Below are 18,682 nucleotides of genomic sequence, written 5' to 3' on the forward strand. Positions count from 1 at the left end.
AATGCAAGTGGCAACTGTTTATTTGCTCCTGAAAACCTTTCATGATTTTGATGAGCACACAATCAGTAAAAGTAAGTGTGCAGACAGGATGCGGTGCCATGCTAAGAAAGAACGCAGAGGAGACTTTTGAAAGCAAAGTTTGATATTGTGAAATCGCTTCTTCAAAATGACCCCATCCCTGTCTTGCAGGTGCAATTGATGAAAGTTGACAGGTCTGAAACGTTGACTTTGCTTCTCTCTCCACAGATGCTAGCAGACCTACTGAGCGTTTGCAGCATTTTGTGTTTTTACTGCAGCCTAAAATGCAATGTTTTTAGCCCCATAGACAATTTTATCCAGAAATACTTGAAAGCAAGCATGGTAGCTGGCTGGTACAGCTCAGTAGGAGAGCACTTGACTGCAGATCACGAGGTCTCTGCTTGAAATCCCAATGCTGCCTTTGTTGCCCTGACAGTACAAATTGAGACAATGCAGTTTTGCTCATTCTCTGCAGCTGCACTGTGCTCATTCAAAGCTCTCAAGTAACTCCACTTGTCCTCTCTCCACCAATGCACAATCTTGCTAAGTTGCAGTTTGGTCAGTCAGACCAGCAAGTGAGAGTTTGCAATGCAGCAAAGTGCATTGTGCAAAAGAAGCCAAAGCTGTGCTTTTCGCAAGAAATGTTGCTGCGGAAAATGGGAAGAACGTCCCTGCTCTTCTTAAATTCGACCATTCCATCATTGACCGCCACCTAGGAAGACACACAAGGCCCTGCTTGGAGGATTGATCTGAAAAATGGACCCTCTTTCCTTGACTGCCCTTCCCTCAGTCATGAAGTGAATTGCCAGCCTGGATTGTGTGCACACATCTTTGGAGTGGGGGAGCTAGAACATACAGTCTTTTGACTCAGTGGTGCAAGGGTGGCCACTGAGCGGCGGCAGATGAATAGAGACGAGCAGCCCGTGCAAATATTCCCGGCACGACACCACGCACCAAGAAAACAGGGCAAATGAGAAATAGCTACCAAAAATTTTCCAATGGCAGTGCACTTGCCTCATCTTTCTTCCAAGTCGACTTGCGGCCATGAATCCTATGCAAAAAGCACGGGACCTTCCCCCAAATATTAACGTGCTGATGCCCGCAATGAAGCCAAGTGCATGAAGTGGGGCATCTCAGGGGTGGCTGGAAATTGGGCCCAGCTGGTGATGTGCCCCAATGATATGGAGGAGCTGGTGCGGCTATCAAGAATCCTTTGGCTCATTTACTTTGGATGCTAAAAGAAGCAGTCCTTTGCAGTGGGGGTATAGCTCAGTGGGAGAGCATTTGACTGCAGATCAAGAGGTCACTGGTTCAAATCCAGGTGCCCCCTTCTTCAGCACCACTTCCTCATTATGATTGCTGCTATTCCCTGCCCATTGTCAGCAGCTGATCATGCCACACAGAGCATGGCCTTTTGCTCTCTACCACACAAAAACATTGTCGTAACTGCTTTGCGTTTCACCCATTGCTCTGTGAATTAGTCCGCCTGAAGTCATTATACAATTCTCTCTTGAAATTTACAAATCAAACTTTCAGCCAGTCCCTTCCACATTAGAACAAGTCGCGGTGCAAAGAAATGCTCCGCATGTCACCTCACCTTCTTTTGCCAAACACTTTCCGTCTCTGTCCTCTTCTTACCAAACCGAATGCAAGTGGCAACTGTTTATTTGCTCCTGAAAACCTTTCATGATTTTGATGAGCACACAATCAGTAAAAGTAAGTGTGCAGACAGGATGCGGTGCCATGCTAAGAAAGAACGCAGAGGAGACTTTTGAAAGCAAAGTTTGATATTGTGAAATCGCTTCTTCAAAATGACCCCATCCCTGTCTTGCAGGGGCAATTGATGAAAGTTGACAGGTCTGAAACGTTGACTTTGCTTCTCTCTCCACAGATGCTAGCAGACCTACTGAGCGTTTGCAGCATTTTGTGTTTTTACTGCAGCCTAAAATGCAATGTTTTTAGTCCCATAGACAATTTTATCCAGAAATACTTGAAAGCAAGCATGGTAGCTGGCTGGTACAGCTCAGTAGGAGAGCACTTGACTGCAGATCACGAGGTCTCTGCTTGAAATCCCAATGCTGCCTTTGTTGCCCTGACAGTACAAATTGAGACAATGCAGTTTTGCTCATTCTCTGCAGCTGCACTGTGCTCATTCAAAGCTCTCAAGTAACTCCACTTGTCCTCTCTCCACCAATGCACAATCTTGCTAAGTTGGAGTTTGGTCAGTCAGACCAGCAAGTGAGAGTTTGCAATGCAGCAAAGTGCATTGTGCAAAAGAAGCCAAAGCTGTGCTTTTCGCAAGAAATGTTGCTGCGGAAAATGGGAAGAACGTCCCTGCTCTTCTTAAATTCGACCATTCCATCATTGACCGCCACCTAGGAAGACACACAAGGCCCTGCTTGGAGGATTGATCTGAAAAATGGACCCTCTTTCCTTGACTGCCCTTCCCTCAGTCATGAAGTGAATTGCCAGCCTGGATTGTGTGCACACATCTTTGGAGTGGGGGAGCTAGAACATACAGTCTATTGACTCAGTGGTGCAAGGGTGGCCACTGAGCGGCGGCAGATGAATAGAGACGAGCAGCCCGTGCAAATATTCCCGGCACGACACCACGCACCAAGAAAACAGGGCAAATGAGAAATAGCGACCAAAAATTTTCCAATGGCAGTGCACTTGCCTCATCTTTCTTCCAAGTCGACTTGCGGCCATGAATCCTATGCAAAAAGCACGGGACCTTCCCCCAAATATTAACGTGCTGATGCCCGCAATGAAGCCAAGTGCATGAAGTGGGGCATCTCAGGGGTGGCTGGAAATTGGGCCCAGCTGGTGATGTGCCCCAATGATATGGAGGAGCTGGTGCGGCTATCAAGAATCCTTTGGCTCATTTACTTTGGATGCTAAAAGAAGCAGTCCTTTGCAGTGGGGGTATAGCTCAGTGGGAGAGCATTTGACTGCAGATCAGGAGGTCCCTGGTTCAAATCCAGGTGCCACCTTCTTCAGCACCACTTCCTCATTATGATTGCTGCTATTCCCTGCCCATTGTCAGCAGCTGATCATGCCACACAGAGCATGGCCTTTTGCTCTCTACCACACAAAAACATTGTCGTAACTGCTTTGCGTTTCACCCATTGCTCTGTGAATTAGTCCGCCTGAAGTCATTATACAATTCTCTCTTGAAATTTACAAATCAAACTTTCAGCCAGTCCCTTCCACATTAGAACAAGTCGCGGTGCAAAGAAATGCTCCGCATGTCACCTCACCTTCTTTTGCCAAACACTTTCCGTCTCTGTCCTCTTCTTACCAAACCGAATGCAAGTGGCAACTGTTTATTTGCTCCTGAAAACCTTTCATGATTTTGATGAGCACACAATCAGTAAAAGTAAGTGTGCAGACAGGATGCGGTGCCATGCTAAGAAAGAACGCAGAGGAGACTTTTGAAAGCAAAGTTTGATATTGTGAAATCGCTTCTTCAAAATGACCCCATCCCTGTCTTGCAGGTGCAATTGATGAAAGTTGACAGGTCTGAAACGTTGACTTTGCTTCTCTCTCCACAGATGCTAGCAGACCTACTGAGCGTTTGCAGCATTTTGTGTTTTTACTGCAGCCTAAAATGCAATGTTTTTAGCCCCATAGACAATTTTATCCAGAAATACTTGAAAGCAAGCATGGTAGCTGGCTGGTACAGCTCAGTAGGAGAGCACTTGACTGCAGATCACGAGGTCTCTGCTTGAAATCCCAATGCTGCCTTTGTTGCCCTGACAGTACAAATTGAGACAATGCAGTTTTGCTCATTCTCTGCAGCTGCACTGTGCTCATTCAAAGCTCTCAAGTAACTCCACTTGTCCTCTCTCCACCAATGCACAATCTTGCTAAGTTGCAGTTTGGTCAGTCAGACCAGCAAGTGAGAGTTTGCAATGCAGCAAAGTGCATTGTGCAAAAGAAGCCAAAGCTGTGCTTTTCGCAAGAAATGTTGCTGCGGAAAATGGGAAGAACGTCCCTGCTCTTCTTAAATTCGACCATTCCATCATTGACCGCCACCTAGGAAGACACACAAGGCCCTGCTTGGAGGATTGATCTGAAAAATGGACCCTCTTTCCTTGACTGCCCTTCCCTCAGTCATGAAGTGAATTGCCAGCCTGGATTGTGTGCACACATCTTTGGAGTGGGGGAGCTAGAACATACAGTCTTTTGACTCAGTGGTGCAAGGGTGGCCACTGAGCGGCGGCAGATGAATAGAGACGAGCAGCCCGTGCAAATATTCCCGGCACGACACCACGCACCAAGAAAACAGGGCAAATGAGAAATAGCGACCAAAAATTTTCCAATGGCAGTGCACTTGCCTCATCTTTCTTCCAAGTCGACTTGCGGCCATGAATCCTATGCAAAAAGCACGGGACCTTCCCCCAAATATTAACGTGCTGATGCCCGCAATGAAGCCAAGTGCATGAAGTGGGGCATCTCAGGGGTGGCTGGAAATTGGGCCCAGCTGGTGATGTGCCCCAATGATATGGAGGAGCTGGTGCGGCTATCAAGAATCCTTTGGCTCATTTACTTTGGATGCTAAAAGAAGCAGTCCTTTGCAGTGGGGGTATAGCTCAGTGGGAGAGCATTTGACTGCAGATCAAGAGGTCCCTGGTTCAAATCCAGATGCCACCTTCTTCAGCACCACTTCCTCATTATGATTGCTGCTATTCCCTGCCCATTGTCAGCAGCTGATCATGCCACACAGAGCATGGCCTTTTGCTCTCTACCACACAAAAACATTGTCGTAACTGCTTTGCGTTTCACCCATTGCTCTGTGAATTAGTCCGCCTGAAGTCATTATACAATTCTCTCTTGAAATTTACAAATCAAACTTTCAGCCAGTCCCTTCCACATTAGAACAAGTCGCGGTGCAAAGAAATGCTCCGCATGTCACCTCACCTTCTTTTGCCAAACACTTTCCGTCTCTGTCCTCTTCTTACCAAACCGAATGCAAGTGGCAACTGTTTATTTGCTCCTGAAAACCTTTCATGATTTTGATGAGCACACAATCAGTAAAAGTAAGTGTGCAGACAGGATGCGGTGCCATGCTAAGAAAGAACGCAGAGGAGACTTTTGAAAGCAAAGTTTGATATTGTGAAATCGCTTCTTCAAAATGACCCCATCCCTGTCTTGCAGGGGCAATTGATGAAAGTTGACAGGTCTGAAACGTTGACTTTGCTTCTCTCTCCACAGATGCTAGCAGACCTACTGAGCGTTTGCAGCATTTTGTGTTTTTACTGCAGCCTAAAATGCAATGTTTTTAGTCCCATAGACAATTTTATCCAGAAATACTTGAAAGCAAGCATGGTAGCTGGCTGGTACAGCTCAGTAGGAGAGCACTTGACTGCAGATCACGAGGTCTCTGCTTGAAATCCCAATGCTGCCTTTGTTGCCCTGACAGTACAAATTGAGACAATGCAGTTTTGCTCATTCTCTGCAGCTGCACTGTGCTCATTCAAAGCTCTCAAGTAACTCCACTTGTCCTCTCTCCACCAATGCACAATCTTGCTAAGTTGGAGTTTGGTCAGTCAGACCAGCAAGTGAGAGTTTGCAATGCAGCAAAGTGCATTGTGCAAAAGAAGCCAAAGCTGTGCTTTTCGCAAGAAATGTTGCTGCGGAAAATGGGAAGAACGTCCCTGCTCTTCTTAAATTCGACCATTCCATCATTGACCGCCACCTAGGAAGACACACAAGGCCCTGCTTGGAGGATTGATCTGAAAAATGGACCCTCTTTCCTTGACTGCCCTTCCCTCAGTCATGAAGTGAATTGCCAGCCTGGATTGTGTGCACACATCTTTGGAGTGGGGGAGCTAGAACATACAGTCTATTGACTCAGTGGTGCAAGGGTGGCCACTGAGCGGCGGCAGATGAATAGAGACGAGCAGCCCGTGCAAATATTCCCGGCACGACACCACGCACCAAGAAAACAGGGCAAATGAGAAATAGCGACCAAAAATTTTCCAATGGCAGTGCACTTGCCTCATCTTTCTTCCAAGTCGACTTGCGGCCATGAATCCTATGCAAAAAGCACGGGACCTTCCCCCAAATATTAACGTGCTGATGCCCGCAATGAAGCCAAGTGCATGAAGTGGGGCATCTCAGGGGTGGCTGGAAATTGGGCCCAGCTGGTGATGTGCCCCAATGATATGGAGGAGCTGGTGCGGCTATCAAGAATCCTTTGGCTCATTTACTTTGGATGCTAAAAGAAGCAGTCCTTTGCAGTGGGGGTATAGCTCAGTGGGAGAGCATTTGACTGCAGATCAGGAGGTCCCTGGTTCAAATCCAGGTGCCACCTTCTTCAGCACCACTTCCTCATTATGATTGCTGCTATTCCCTGCCCATTGTCAGCAGCTGATCATGCCACACAGAGCATGGCCTTTTGCTCTCTACCACACAAAAACATTGTCGTAACTGCTTTGCGTTTCACCCATTGCTCTGTGAATTAGTCCGCCTGAAGTCATTATACAATTCTCTCTTGAAATTTACAAATCAAACTTTCAGCCAGTCCCTTCCACATTAGAACAAGTCGCGGTGCAAAGAAATGCTCCGCATGTCACCTCACCTTCTTTTGCCAAACACTTTCCGTCTCTGTCCTCTTCTTACCAAACCGAATGCAAGTGGCAACTGTTTATTTGCTCCTGAAAACCTTTCATGATTTTGATGAGCACACAATCAGTAAAAGTAAGTGTGCAGACAGGATGCGGTGCCATGCTAAGAAAGAACGCAGAGGAGACTTTTGAAAGCAAAGTTTGATATTGTGAAATCGCTTCTTCAAAATGACCCCATCCCTGTCTTGCAGGTGCAATTGATGAAAGTTGACAGGTCTGAAACGTTGACTTTGCTTCTCTCTCCACAGATGCTAGCAGACCTACTGAGCGTTTGCAGCATTTTGTGTTTTTACTGCAGCCTAAAATGCAATGTTTTTAGCCCCATAGACAATTTTATCCAGAAATACTTGAAAGCAAGCATGGTAGCTGGCTGGTACAGCTCAGTAGGAGAGCACTTGACTGCAGATCACGAGGTCTCTGCTTGAAATCCCAATGCTGCCTTTGTTGCCCTGACAGTACAAATTGAGACAATGCAGTTTTGCTCATTCTCTGCAGCTGCACTGTGCTCATTCAAAGCTCTCAAGTAACTCCACTTGTCCTCTCTCCACCAATGCACAATCTTGCTAAGTTGCAGTTTGGTCAGTCAGACCAGCAAGTGAGAGTTTGCAATGCAGCAAAGTGCATTGTGCAAAAGAAGCCAAAGCTGTGCTTTTCGCAAGAAATGTTGCTGCGGAAAATGGGAAGAACGTCCCTGCTCTTCTTAAATTCGACCATTCCATCATTGACCGCCACCTAGGAAGACACACAAGGCCCTGCTTGGAGGATTGATCTGAAAAATGGACCCTCTTTCCTTGACTGCCCTTCCCTCAGTCATGAAGTGAATTGCCAGCCTGGATTGTGTGCACACATCTTTGGAGTGGGGGAGCTAGAACATACAGTCTTTTGACTCAGTGGTGCAAGGGTGGCCACTGAGCGGCGGCAGATGAATAGAGACGAGCAGCCCGTGCAAATATTCCCGGCACGACACCACGCACCAAGAAAACAGGGCAAATGAGAAATAGCGACCAAAAATTTTCCAATGGCAGTGCACTTGCCTCATCTTTCTTCCAAGTCGACTTGCGGCCATGAATCCTATGCAAAAAGCACGGGACCTTCCCCCAAATATTAACGTGCTGATGCCCGCAATGAAGCCAAGTGCATGAAGTGGGGCATCTCAGGGGTGGCTGGAAATTGGGCCCAGCTGGTGATGTGCCCCAATGATATGGAGGAGCTGGTGCGGCTATCAAGAATCCTTTGGCTCATTTACTTTGGATGCTAAAAGAAGCAGTCCTTTGCAGTGGGGGTATAGCTCAGTGGGAGAGCATTTGACTGCAGATCAAGAGGTCCCTGGTTCAAATCCAGATGCCACCTTCTTCAGCACCACTTCCTCATTATGATTGCTGCTATTCCCTGCCCATTGTCAGCAGCTGATCATGCCACACAGAGCATGGCCTTTTGCTCTCTACCACACAAAAACATTGTCGTAACTGCTTTGCGTTTCACCCATTGCTCTGTGAATTAGTCCGCCTGAAGTCATTATACAATTCTCTCTTGAAATTTACAAATCAAACTTTCAGCCAGTCCCTTCCACATTAGAACAAGTCGCGGTGCAAAGAAATGCTCCGCATGTCACCTCACCTTCTTTTGCCAAACACTTTCCGTCTCTGTCCTCTTCTTACCAAACCGAATGCAAGTGGCAACTGTTTATTTGCTCCTGAAAACCTTTCATGATTTTGATGAGCACACAATCAGTAAAAGTAAGTGTGCAGACAGGATGCGGTGCCATGCTAAGAAAGAACGCAGAGGAGACTTTTGAAAGCAAAGTTTGATATTGTGAAATCGCTTCTTCAAAATGACCCCATCCCTGTCTTGCAGGGGCAATTGATGAAAGTTGACAGGTCTGAAACGTTGACTTTGCTTCTCTCTCCACAGATGCTAGCAGACCTACTGAGCGTTTGCAGCATTTTGTGTTTTTACTGCAGCCTAAAATGCAATGTTTTTAGTCCCATAGACAATTTTATCCAGAAATACTTGAAAGCAAGCATGGTAGCTGGCTGGTACAGCTCAGTAGGAGAGCACTTGACTGCAGATCACGAGGTCTCTGCTTGAAATCCCAATGCTGCCTTTGTTGCCCTGACAGTACAAATTGAGACAATGCAGTTTTGCTCATTCTCTGCAGCTGCACTGTGCTCATTCAAAGCTCTCAAGTAACTCCACTTGTCCTCTCTCCACCAATGCACAATCTTGCTAAGTTGGAGTTTGGTCAGTCAGACCAGCAAGTGAGAGTTTGCAATGCAGCAAAGTGCATTGTGCAAAAGAAGCCAAAGCTGTGCTTTTCGCAAGAAATGTTGCTGCGGAAAATGGGAAGAACGTCCCTGCTCTTCTTAAATTCGACCATTCCATCATTGACCGCCACCTAGGAAGACACACAAGGCCCTGCTTGGAGGATTGATCTGAAAAATGGACCCTCTTTCCTTGACTGCCCTTCCCTCAGTCATGAAGTGAATTGCCAGCCTGGATTGTGTGCACACATCTTTGGAGTGGGGGAGCTAGAACATACAGTCTTTTGACTCAGTGGTGCAAGGGTGGCCACTGAGCGGCGGCAGATGAATAGAGACGAGCAGCCCGTGCAAATATTCCCGGCACGACACCACGCACCAAGAAAACAGGGCAAATGAGAAATAGCGACCAAAAATTTTCCAATGGCAGTGCACTTGCCTCATCTTTCTTCCAAGTCGACTTGCGGCCATGAATCCTATGCAAAAAGCACGGGACCTTCCCCCAAATATTAACGTGCTGATGCCCGCAATGAAGCCAAGTGCATGAAGTGGGGCATCTCAGGGGTGGCTGGAAATTGGGCCCAGCTGGTGATGTGCCCCAATGATATGGAGGAGCTGGTGCGGCTATCAAGAATCCTTTGGCTCATTTACTTTGGATGCTAAAAGAAGCAGTCCTTTGCAGTGGGGGTATAGCTCAGTGGGAGAGCATTTGACTGCAGATCAAGAGGTCCCTGGTTCAAATCCAGATGCCACCTTCTTCAGCACCACTTCCTCATTATGATTGCTGCTATTCCCTGCCCATTGTCAGCAGCTGATCATGCCACACAGAGCATGGCCTTTTGCTCTCTACCACACAAAAACATTGTCGTAACTGCTTTGCGTTTCACCCATTGCTCTGTGAATTAGTCCGCCTGAAGTCATTATACAATTCTCTCTTGAAATTTACAAATCAAACTTTCAGCCAGTCCCTTCCACATTAGAACAAGTCGCGGTGCAAAGAAATGCTCCGCATGTCACCTCACCTTCTTTTGCCAAACACTTTCCGTCTCTGTCCTCTTCTTACCAAACCGAATGCAAGTGGCAACTGTTTATTTGCTCCTGAAAACCTTTCATGATTTTGATGAGCACACAATCAGTAAAAGTAAGTGTGCAGACAGGATGCGGTGCCATGCTAAGAAAGAACGCAGAGGAGACTTTTGAAAGCAAAGTTTGATATTGTGAAATCGCTTCTTCAAAATGACCCCATCCCTGTCTTGCAGGGGCAATTGATGAAAGTTGACAGGTCTGAAACGTTGACTTTGCTTCTCTCTCCACAGATGCTAGCAGACCTACTGAGCGTTTGCAGCATTTTGTGTTTTTACTGCAGCCTAAAATGCAATGTTTTTAGTCCCATAGACAATTTTATCCAGAAATACTTGAAAGCAAGCATGGTAGCTGGCTGGTACAGCTCAGTAGGAGAGCACTTGACTGCAGATCACGAGGTCTCTGCTTGAAATCCCAATGCTGCCTTTGTTGCCCTGACAGTACAAATTGAGACAATGCAGTTTTGCTCATTCTCTGCAGCTGCACTGTGCTCATTCAAAGCTCTCAAGTAACTCCACTTGTCCTCTCTCCACCAATGCACAATCTTGCTAAGTTGCAGTTTGGTCAGTCAGACCAGCAAGTGAGAGTTTGCAATGCAGCAAAGTGCATTGTGCAAAAGAAGCCAAAGCTGTGCTTTTCGCAAGAAATGTTGCTGCGGAAAATGGGAAGAACGTCCCTGCTCTTCTTAAATTCGACCATTCCATCATTGACCGCCACCTAGGAAGACACACAAGGCCCTGCTTGGAGGATTGATCTGAAAAATGGACCCTCTTTCCTTGACTGCCCTTCCCTCAGTCATGAAGTGAATTGCCAGCCTGGATTGTGTGCACACATCTTTGGAGTGGGGGAGCTAGAACATACAGTCTTTTGACTCAGTGGTGCAAGGGTGGCCACTGAGCGGCGGCAGATGAATAGAGACGAGCAGCCCGTGCAAATATTCCCGGCACGACACCACGCACCAAGAAAACAGGGCAAATGAGAAATAGCGACCAAAAATTTTCCAATGGCAGTGCACTTGCCTCATCTTTCTTCCAAGTCGACTTGCGGCCATGAATCCTATGCAAAAAGCACGGGACCTTCCCCCAAATATTAACGTGCTGATGCCCGCAATGAAGCCAAGTGCATGAAGTGGGGCATCTCAGGGGTGGCTGGAAATTGGGCCCAGCTGGTGATGTGCCCCAATGATATGGAGGAGCTGGTGCGGCTATCAAGAATCCTTTGGCTCATTTACTTTGGATGCTAAAAGAAGCAGTCCTTTGCAGTGGGGGTATAGCTCAGTGGGAGAGCATTTGACTGCAGATCAAGAGGTCCCTGGTTCAAATCCAGATGCCACCTTCTTCAGCACCACTTCCTCATTATGATTGCTGCTATTCCCTGCCCATTGTCAGCAGCTGATCATGCCACACAGAGCATGGCCTTTTGCTCTCTACCACACAAAAACATTGTCGTAACTGCTTTGCGTTTCACCCATTGCTCTGTGAATTAGTCCGCCTGAAGTCATTATACAATTCTCTCTTGAAATTTACAAATCAAACTTTCAGCCAGTCCCTTCCACATTAGAACAAGTCGCGGTGCAAAGAAATGCTCCGCATGTCACCTCACCTTCTTTTGCCAAACACTTTCCGTCTCTGTCCTCTTCTTACCAAACCGAATGCAAGTGGCAACTGTTTATTTGCTCCTGAAAACCTTTCATGATTTTGATGAGCACACAATCAGTAAAAGTAAGTGTGCAGACAGGATGCGGTGCCATGCTAAGAAAGAACGCAGAGGAGACTTTTGAAAGCAAAGTTTGATATTGTGAAATCGCTTCTTCAAAATGACCCCATCCCTGTCTTGCAGGGGCAATTGATGAAAGTTGACAGGTCTGAAACGTTGACTTTGCTTCTCTCTCCACAGATGCTAGCAGACCTACTGAGCGTTTGCAGCATTTTGTGTTTTTACTGCAGCCTAAAATGCAATGTTTTTAGTCCCATAGACAATTTTATCCAGAAATACTTGAAAGCAAGCATGGTAGCTGGCTGGTACAGCTCAGTAGGAGAGCACTTGACTGCAGATCACGAGGTCTCTGCTTGAAATCCCAATGCTGCCTTTGTTGCCCTGACAGTACAAATTGAGACAATGCAGTTTTGCTCATTCTCTGCAGCTGCACTGTGCTCATTCAAAGCTCTCAAGTAACTCCACTTGTCCTCTCTCCACCAATGCACAATCTTGCTAAGTTGGAGTTTGGTCAGTCAGACCAGCAAGTGAGAGTTTGCAATGCAGCAAAGTGCATTGTGCAAAAGAAGCCAAAGCTGTGCTTTTCGCAAGAAATGTTGCTGCGGAAAATGGGAAGAACGTCCCTGCTCTTCTTAAATTCGACCATTCCATCATTGACCGCCACCTAGGAAGACACACAAGGCCCTGCTTGGAGGATTGATCTGAAAAATGGACCCTCTTTCCTTGACTGCCCTTCCCTCAGTCATGAAGTGAATTGCCAGCCTGGATTGTGTGCACACATCTTTGGAGTGGGGGAGCTAGAACATACAGTCTTTTGACTCAGTGGTGCAAGGGTGGCCACTGAGCGGCGGCAGATGAATAGAGACGAGCAGCCCGTGCAAATATTCCCGGCACGACACCACGCACCAAGAAAACAGGGCAAATGAGAAATAGCGACCAAAAATTTTCCAATGGCAGTGCACTTGCCTCATCTTTCTTCCAAGTCGACTTGCGGCCATGAATCCTATGCAAAAAGCACGGGACCTTCCCCCAAATATTAACGTGCTGATGCCCGCAATGAAGCCAAGTGCATGAAGTGGGGCATCTCAGGGGTGGCTGGAAATTGGGCCCAGCTGGTGATGTGCCCCAATGATATGGAGGAGCTGGTGCGGCTATCAAGAATCCTTTGGCTCATTTACTTTGGATGCTAAAAGAAGCAGTCCTTTGCAGTGGGGGTATAGCTCAGTGGGAGAGCATTTGACTGCAGATCAAGAGGTCCCTGGTTCAAATCCAGGTGCCACCTTCTTCAGCACCACTTCCTCATTATGATTGCTGCTATTCCCTGCCCATTGTCAGCAGCTGATCATGCCACACAGAGCATGGCCTTTTGCTCTCTACCACACAAAAACATTGTCGTAACTGCTTTGCGTTTCACCCATTGCTCTGTGAATTAGTCCGCCTGAAGTCATTATACAATTCTCTCTTGAAATTTACAAATCAAACTTTCAGCCAGTCCCTTCCACATTAGAACAAGTCGCGGTGCAAAGAAATGCTCCGCATGTCACCTCACCTTCTTTTGCCAAACACTTTCCGTCTCTGTCCTCTTCTTACCAAACCGAATGCAAGTGGCAACTGTTTATTTGCTCCTGAAAACCTTTCATGATTTTGATGAGCACACAATCAGTAAAAGTAAGTGTGCAGACAGGATGCGGTGCCATGCTAAGAAAGAACGCAGAGGAGACTTTTGAAAGCAAAGTTTGATATTGTGAAATCGCTTCTTCAAAATGACCCCATCCCTGTCTTGCAGGGGCAATTGATGAAAGTTGACAGGTCTGAAACGTTGACTTTGCTTCTCTCTCCACAGATGCTAGCAGACCTACTGAGCGTTTGCAGCATTTTGTGTTTTTACTGCAGCCTAAAATGCAATGTTTTTAGTCCCATAGACAATTTTATCCAGAAATACTTGAAAGCAAGCATGGTAGCTGGCTGGTACAGCTCAGTAGGAGAGCACTTGACTGCAGATCACGAGGTCTCTGCTTGAAATCCCAATGCTGCCTTTGTTGCCCTGACAGTACAAATTGAGACAATGCAGTTTTGCTCATTCTCTGCAGCTGCACTGTGCTCATTCAAAGCTCTCAAGTAACTCCACTTGTCCTCTCTCCACCAATGCACAATCTTGCTAAGTTGCAGTTTGGTCAGTCAGACCAGCAAGTGAGAGTTTGCAATGCAGCAAAGTGCATTGTGCAAAAGAAGCCAAAGCTGTGCTTTTCGCAAGAAATGTTGCTGCGGAAAATGGGAAGAACGTCCCTGCTCTTCTTAAATTCGACCATTCCATCATTGACCGCCACCTAGGAAGACACACAAGGCCCTGCTTGGAGGATTGATCTGAAAAATGGACCCTCTTTCCTTGACTGCCCTTCCCTCAGTCATGAAGTGAATTGCCAGCCTGGATTGTGTGCACACATCTTTGGAGTGGGGGAGCTAGAACAAACAGTCTATTGACTCAGTGGTGCAAGGGTGGCCACTGAGCGGCGGCAGATGAATAGAGACGAGCAGCCCGTGCAAATATTCCCGGCACGACACCACGCACCAAGAAAACAGGGCAAATGAGAAATAGCGACCAAAAATTTTCCAATGGCAGTGCACTTGCCTCATCTTTCTTCCAAGTCGACTTGCGGCCATGAATCCTATGCAAAAAGCACGGGACCTTCCCCCAAATATTAACGTGCTGATGCCCGCAATGAAGCCAAGTGCATGAAGTGGGGCATCTCAGGGGTGGCTGGAAATTGGGCCCAGCTGGTGATGTGCCCCAATGATATGGAGGAGCTGGTGCGGCTATCAAGAATCCTTTGGCTCATTTACTTTGGATGCTAAAAGAAGCAGTCCTTTGCAGTGGGGGTATAGCTCAGTGGGAGAGCATTTGACTGCAGATCAAGAGGTCCCTGGTTCAAATCCAGGTGCCACCTTCTTCAGCACCACTTCCTCATTATGATTGCTGCTATTCCCTGCCCATTGTCAGCAGCTGATCATGCCACACAGAGCATGGCCTTTTGCTCTCTACCACACAAAAACATTGTCGTAACTGCTTTGCGTTTCACCCATTGCTCTGTGAATTAGTCCGCCTGAAGTCATTATACAATTCTCTCTTGAAATTTACAAATCAAACTTTCAGCCAGTCCCTTCCACATTAGAACAAGTCGCGGTGCAAAGAAATGCTCCGCATGTCACCTCACCTTCTTTTGCCAAACACTTTCCGTCTCTGTCCTCTTCTTACCAAACCGAATGCAAGTGGCAACTGTTTATTTGCTCCTGAAAACCTTTCATGATTTTGATGAGCACACAATCAGTAAAAGTAAGTGTGCAGACAGGATGCGGTGCCATGCTAAGAAAGAACGCAGAGGAGACTTTTGAAAGCAAAGTTTGATATTGTGAAATCGCTTCTTCAAAATGACCCCATCCCTGTCTTGCAGGTGCAATTGATGAAAGTTGACAGGTCTGAAACGTTGACTTTGCTTCTCTCTCCACAGATGCTAGCAGACCTACTGAGCGTTTGCAGCATTTTGTGTTTTTACTGCAGCCTAAAATGCAATGTTTTTAGCCCCATAGACAATTTTATCCAGAAATACTTGAAAGCAAGCATGGTAGCTGGCTGGTACAGCTCAGTAGGAGAGCACTTGACTGCAGATCACGAGGTCTCTGCTTGAAATCCCAATGCTGCCTTTGTTGCCCTGACAGTACAAATTGAGACAATGCAGTTTTGCTCATTCTCTGCAGCTGCACTGTGCTCATTCAAAGCTCTCAAGTAACTCCACTTGTCCTCTCTCCACCAATGCACAATCTTGCTAAGTTGCAGTTTGGTCAGTCAGACCAGCAAGTGAGAGTTTGCAATGCAGCAAAGTGCATTGTGCAAAAGAAGCCAAAGCTGTGCTTTTCGCAAGAAATGTTGCTGCGGAAAATGGGAAGAACGTCCCTGCTCTTCTTAAATTCGACCATTCCATCATTGACCGCCACCTAGGAAGACACACAAGGCCCTGCTTGGAGGATTGATCTGAAAAATGGACCCTCTTTCCTTGACTGCCCTTCCCTCAGTCATGAAGTGAATTGCCAGCCTGGATTGTGTGCACACATCTTTGGAGTGGGGGAGCTAGAACAAACAGTCTATTGACTCAGTGGTGCAAGGGTGGCCACTGAGCGGCGGCAGATGAATAGAGACGAGCAGCCCGTGCAAATATTCCCGGCACGACACCACGCACCAAGAAAACAGGGCAAATGAGAAATAGCGACCAAAAATTTTCCAATGGCAGTGCACTTGCCTCATCTTTCTTCCAAGTCGACTTGCGGCCATGAATCCTATGCAAAAAGCACGGGACCTTCCCCCAAATATTAACGTGCTGATGCCCGCAATGAAGCCAAGTGCATGAAGTGGGGCATCTCAGGGGTGGCTGGAAATTGGGCCCAGCTGGTGATGTGCCCCAATGATATGGAGGAGCTGGTGCGGCTATCAAGAATCCTTTGGCTCATTTACTTTGGATGCTAAAAGAAGCAGTCCTTTGCAGTGGGGGTATAGCTCAGTGGGAGAGCATTTGACTGCAGATCAAGAGGTCCCTGGTTCAAATCCAGGTGCCACCTTCTTCAGCACCACTTCCTCATTATGATTGCTGCTATTCCCTGCCCATTGTCAGCAGCTGATCATGCCACACAGAGCATGGCCTTTTGCTCTCTACCACACAAAAACATTGTCGTAACTGCTTTGCGTTTCACCCATTGCTCTGTGAATTAGTCCGCCTGAAGTCATTATACAATTCTCTCTTGAAATTTACAAATCAAACTTTCAGCCAGTCCCTTCCACATTAGAACAAGTCGCGGTGCAAAGAAATGCTCCGCATGTCACCTCACCTTCTTTTGCCAAACACTTTCCGTCTCTGTCCTCTTCTTACCAAACCGAATGCAAGTGGCAACTGTTTATTTGCTCCTGAAAACCTTTCATGATTTTGATGAGCACACAATCAGTAAAAGTAAGTGTGCAGACAGGATGCGGTGCCATGCTAAGAAAGAACGCAGAGGAGACTTTTGAAAGCAAAGTTTGATATTGTGAAATCGCTTCTTCAAAATGACCCCATCCCTGTCTTGCAGGTGCAATTGATGAAAGTTGACAGGTCTGAAACGTTGACTTTGCTTCTCTCTCCACAGATGCTAGCAGACCTACTGAGCGTTTGCAGCATTTTGTGTTTTTACTGCAGCCTAAAATGCAATGTTTTTAGCCCCATAGACAATTTTATCCAGAAATACTTGAAAGCAAGCATGGTAGCTGGCTGGTACAGCTCAGTAGGAGAGCACTTGACTGCAGATCACGAGGTCTCTGCTTGAAATCCCAATGCTGCCTTTGTTGCCCTGACAGTACAAATTGAGACAATGCAGTTTTGCTCATTCTCTGCAGCTGCACTGTGCTCATTCAAAGCTCTCAAGTAACTCCACTTGTCCTCTCTCCACCAATGCACAATCTTGCTAAGTTGCAGTTTGGTCAGTCAGACCAGCAAGTGAGAGTTTGCAATGCAGCAAAGTGCATTGTGTAAAAGAAGCCAAAGCTGTGCTTTTCGCAAGAAATGTTGCTGCGGAAAATGGGAAGAACGTCCCTGCTCTTCTTAAATTCGACCATTCCATCATTGACCGCCACCTAGGAAGACACACAAGGCCCTGCTTGGAGGATTGATCTGAAAAATGGACCCTCTTTCCTTGACTGCCCTTCCCTCAGTCATGAAGTGAATTGCCAGCCTGGATTGTGTGCACACATCTTTGGAGTGGGGGAGCTAGAACATACAGTCTTTTGACTCAGTGGTGCAAGGGTGGCCACTGAGCGGCGGCAGATGAATAGAGACGAGCAGCCCGTGCAAATATTCCCGGCACGACACCACGCACCAAGAAAACAGGGCAAATGAGAAATAGCGACCAAAAATTTTCCAATGGCAGTGCACTTGCCTCATCTTTCTTCCAAGTCGACTTGCGGCCATGAATCCTATGCAAAAAGCACGGGACCTTCCCCCAAATATTAACGTGCTGATGCCCGCAATGAAGCCAAGTGCATGAAGTGGGGCATCTCAGGGGTGGCTGGAAATTGGGCCCAGCTGGTGATGTGCCCCAATGATATGGAGGAGCTGGTGCGGCTGTCAAGAATCCTTTGGCTCATTTACTTTGGATGCTAAAAGAAGCAGTCTTTTGCAGTGGGGGTATAGCTCAGTGGGAGAGCATTTGACTGCAGATCAAGAGGTCCCTGGTTCAAATCCAGGTGCCCCCTTCTTCAGCACCACTTCCTCATTATGATTGCTGCTATTCCCTGCCCATTGTCAGCAGCTGATCATGCCACACAGAGCGTGGCCTTATGCTCTCTACCACACAAAAACATTGTCGTAACTGCTTTGCGTTTCACCCATTGCTCTGTGAATTAGTCCGCCTGAAGTCATTATACAATTCTCTCTTGAAATTTACAAATCAAACTTTCAGCCAGTCCCTTCCACATTAGAACAAGTCGCGGTGCAAAGAAATGCTCCGCATGTCACCTCACCTTCTTTTGCCAAACACTTTCCGTCTCTGTCCTCTTCTTACCAAACCGAATGCAAGTGGCAACTGTTTATTTGCTCCTGAAAACCTTTCATGATTTTGATGAGCACACAATCAGTAAAAGTAAGTGTGCAGACAGGATGCGGTGCCATGCTAAGAAAGAACGCAGAGGAGACTTTTGAAAGCAAAGTTTGATATTGTGAAATCGCTTCTTCAAAATGACCCCATCCCTGTCTTGCAGGTGCAATTGATGAAAGTTGACAGGTCTGAAACGTTGACTTTGCTTCTCTCTCCACAGATGCTAGCAGACCTACTGAGCGTTTGCAGCATTTTGTGTTTTTACTGCAGCCTAAAATGCAATGTTTTTAGCCCCATAGACAATTTTATCCAGAAATACTTGAAAGCAAGCATGGTAGCTGGCTGGTACAGCTCAGTAGGAGA

At 46.8% G+C, this 18,682-nt stretch overlaps 11 non-coding genes across 11 annotated transcripts; all 11 read left to right on the forward strand.

Moving 5' to 3' along the window:
- Positions 1-1,276: 1,276 nt before the first annotated feature.
- trnac-gca (transfer RNA cysteine (anticodon GCA)) lies at positions 1,277-1,348 on the forward strand. The gene has a single exon. It is a non-coding gene; the product is annotated as a tRNA-Cys (tRNA).
- A 1,591-nt stretch (positions 1,349-2,939) lies between these two features.
- trnac-gca (transfer RNA cysteine (anticodon GCA)) lies at positions 2,940-3,011 on the forward strand. Its single transcript has one exon. It is a non-coding gene; the product is annotated as a tRNA-Cys (tRNA).
- A 1,591-nt stretch (positions 3,012-4,602) lies between these two features.
- trnac-gca (transfer RNA cysteine (anticodon GCA)) lies at positions 4,603-4,674 on the forward strand. The gene has a single exon. It is a non-coding gene; the product is annotated as a tRNA-Cys (tRNA).
- A 1,591-nt stretch (positions 4,675-6,265) lies between these two features.
- Positions 6,266-6,337, forward strand: trnac-gca (transfer RNA cysteine (anticodon GCA)). The gene has a single exon. It is a non-coding gene; the product is annotated as a tRNA-Cys (tRNA).
- A 1,591-nt stretch (positions 6,338-7,928) lies between these two features.
- Positions 7,929-8,000, forward strand: trnac-gca (transfer RNA cysteine (anticodon GCA)). Its single transcript has one exon. It is a non-coding gene; the product is annotated as a tRNA-Cys (tRNA).
- Positions 8,001-9,591: 1,591 nt separating this feature from the next.
- On the forward strand, positions 9,592-9,663 carry trnac-gca (transfer RNA cysteine (anticodon GCA)). The gene has a single exon. It is a non-coding gene; the product is annotated as a tRNA-Cys (tRNA).
- Positions 9,664-11,254: 1,591 nt separating this feature from the next.
- On the forward strand, positions 11,255-11,326 carry trnac-gca (transfer RNA cysteine (anticodon GCA)). The gene has a single exon. It is a non-coding gene; the product is annotated as a tRNA-Cys (tRNA).
- A 1,591-nt stretch (positions 11,327-12,917) lies between these two features.
- trnac-gca (transfer RNA cysteine (anticodon GCA)) lies at positions 12,918-12,989 on the forward strand. The gene has a single exon. It is a non-coding gene; the product is annotated as a tRNA-Cys (tRNA).
- Positions 12,990-14,580: 1,591 nt separating this feature from the next.
- trnac-gca (transfer RNA cysteine (anticodon GCA)) lies at positions 14,581-14,652 on the forward strand. The gene has a single exon. It is a non-coding gene; the product is annotated as a tRNA-Cys (tRNA).
- A 1,591-nt stretch (positions 14,653-16,243) lies between these two features.
- Positions 16,244-16,315, forward strand: trnac-gca (transfer RNA cysteine (anticodon GCA)). The gene has a single exon. It is a non-coding gene; the product is annotated as a tRNA-Cys (tRNA).
- A 1,591-nt stretch (positions 16,316-17,906) lies between these two features.
- On the forward strand, positions 17,907-17,978 carry trnac-gca (transfer RNA cysteine (anticodon GCA)). The gene has a single exon. It is a non-coding gene; the product is annotated as a tRNA-Cys (tRNA).
- Positions 17,979-18,682: the final 704 nt, after the last annotated feature.

Source organism: Heterodontus francisci, chromosome 33, assembly GCF_036365525.1.
Source record: "Heterodontus francisci isolate sHetFra1 chromosome 33, sHetFra1.hap1, whole genome shotgun sequence".
NCBI lineage: Eukaryota > Metazoa > Chordata > Chondrichthyes > Heterodontiformes > Heterodontidae > Heterodontus > Heterodontus francisci.